This window comes from Gossypium arboreum, chromosome 12, assembly GCF_025698485.1.
Source record: "Gossypium arboreum isolate Shixiya-1 chromosome 12, ASM2569848v2, whole genome shotgun sequence".
NCBI lineage: Eukaryota > Viridiplantae > Streptophyta > Magnoliopsida > Malvales > Malvaceae > Gossypium > Gossypium arboreum.
The window spans coordinates 68,487,492-68,490,247 of NC_069081.1; the positions used below are offsets into that span (position 1 = coordinate 68,487,492).

At 36.6% G+C, this 2,756-nt stretch overlaps 1 non-coding gene across 1 annotated transcript; it reads right to left on the reverse strand.

The window, feature by feature from the left end:
• Positions 1 to 1,805: 1,805 nt before the first annotated feature.
• Positions 1,806 to 1,912, reverse strand: LOC128285771 (small nucleolar RNA R71). The gene has a single exon (XR_008276321.1). It is a non-coding gene; the product is annotated as a small nucleolar RNA R71 (small nucleolar RNA).
• Positions 1,913 to 2,756: the final 844 nt, after the last annotated feature.

Sequence of the window (2,756 nt, forward strand, 5' to 3'; positions counted from 1 at the left end):
GATTAAATCTACGCCAAGCAGACAGAACACCAAAATTTAAAATTTGCCAACTCTCATAGAATTCCCGAAAATTGGGGCATTACAGAAAAGGCTAATTTTGTGAGCCTCTAGGCATTCCAAAGCCTATAAATACACCCTAGAGGAAGAAGAAAAGAGAGACAGAGAAGAGGGGGTAAGGAATTACTCCAAGGAAGCCGATTGATCCATCTCAGAAGCCGAATTCATCATCAAGACTAAAGATCTCTCCTTAATTTCCCTTCAGGAGTTTTGGGGTTTCTTTATATTTTGTATTCTCTATTCTTCTGAGATGTTTTCTTATTTAGTTATGAACTAAAACCCCTAAATACCTAAGGGGAATGAAACCTAAGACAAATCTTGTTATTATTTTCCGAATCGTATGATAAATATTTAACTTGTTTTTAATTATGTGTTCTTAATTCTTGTTTTGATATCCCAGGATATTGATTCAAGACATGCTCTTATTCAGAGGAGGAATAGACCCTGTCTAAGAGTACTTTTGTCATAATTAAGTGGAGTTGATTGCGCGACTAGAAATAGGGTGACAAGATTTTGCCGGATTAGGGTGAAACCTAATAAGGGGATCCATAGGTCGAGTTAATACAACCCTAGAGTGTTAATTACAGAAAAGTCTCAGTTATTCAATCTAGGGATTAGACGTTATTAGTCTTGAATAGGGATAATAACATAACTTAGGGATGTCTACGGAACAAGTTGAATGAATAAATTGTCCGATTCAGAGCCAGAATAACAAGTAAAGTCTAGGTGGATTTTTCCTTAGGTATTGTCTTCATTCAATCGATTTTCCCAAAAGCAATTCCCCAATTCTTTTCTCTGTGAGTTCTTGGTTTATATAATTAGTTAATTAAAATAAAACCTCTTTATTCTTATGCTAGATAATAAAAAGACAGTCATTACTAGTACTTTTAGTCCCTTTGGGTTCGACAATCCGGTCTTGCTAAAACTGAACTACTGTTTGATGGTACACTTGCCTACATCGTGATAATAGTTAGTTCAAGAACGAGTAATTATAAATATTTAAAACCTATCACGAAACCTAGTGATCAAGTTTTTAGTGCCGTTGCCGGGGAGCTAAAATATTAGGAACACTCAATTTTTATTACTTTAGCCATTTATTTTTCTTGCAATTTAATTTAATTTAATTATTATTTATTAAATTCCTTTTTCTTTCTCTTGGCAGGTTTCCATAGTTTATGGCTAGAACAAACCCATTAGGACCATTACTGTTTGACAAAGAAATCGATTGCACAGTTCGTATAAACCAAAGAGAAATAAGGCGAAGCTTAAGATACACGGAGAATGAGCAAGAAGGCGATACTCAACCCCCAACCGAAGAGATGGCTAAAAACCAAGGTAATCAGCTACCTCCTGCAATTGCGGTTAATCAAAATACTGCTCCACATACTATGTATGACTATGCTAAACCTTCTTTAACAGGAACTGAGTCAAGTATAGTAAGACCTACTATTGCTACGAATAATTTTTAACTGAAACCTAACACAATTCAGATGATACAGTAGTTTGTTCAGTTTTATGGTTTACAGGATGAGAATCCCAACACTCACTTGGCAAATTTTCTAGAATTTTACTACACTTTCAAAATTAATGGCATTTCTGATGATGCCATTCACCTTCAGTTATTCTCTTTTTCACTGAGAAACAAAGCTAAACAGTGGTTAAACTCATTACCACGAGGGTCTATCACTACTTGGGAATAAATGACTGAAAAATTTCTACTAAAATATTTTCTGCCAGCTAAAACGGCTAAGTTACGTAATGATATCTCTTGTTTTGTGTAGATGGACTTAAAAACACTTTACGATGCATGGGAGAGATACAAGGATCTATTGCGAAGGTGCCCTCACCATGGGTTACCTCTATGGCTGCAAGTTCAAATGTTTTACAATGGTGTGAATCCCTCGACAAGGCAGATGATTGACGCAGCTACTGGAGGAACTATCAACAACAAAACACCTGAAGAGGCTTATGAATTCATTGAAGAAATTTCACTGAATAATTATCAGTGGCAAGTCATGAGGACTAAGCCAATAAAAACAGCCGGCGTTTATAACATCGACTCAGTTACTATGCTGTCAAATCAGGTAGAACTTCTTAATAAAAAGATTGATGGTTTACTTGGTTCTACGCAGGTACATCCAATAATGAGGTGTGACTCAAGTGGAGGAGGTGTGCATACAGAATATCAATCCTTCAATCCTACAACCGAAGAGGAACAAGTCAACTATATGGGTAACAATAACTTTAGATCTCAAAATAACCCATACAGTAATACTTATAATGCAGGTTGGAGGAACCACCCAAATTTCTCCTGGGGTGGTCAAGGGAATCAAAAGCCACAAAATCCTCAGGGTTTTCAACAGCCACCTTATCAACAAGAGAAGAAACCGAACCTTTAGGAGATGCTCTCAAAATTCATATTAGTGTTAGAAACCCATTTCCATAATACTGAGACAGCAATTAAAAATCAACAAGCATCGATCCAAGGACTCGAAACTCAGATAGGCTAGCTATCCAAACTAATCTCCGAACGACCACAAGGTAGCTTGCCAAGTAATACTGAACCTAACCTAAGGGAACACCTCAACGCAATTAGTACTCAAGATAAGGAAGGATTCATTGCGCCTGAGCCAGAATTGATGCAAGAAACTGTGGTGAGCAAAGGTAAAAGTGAGGTAAGTCATAACAAAACGGTGAAT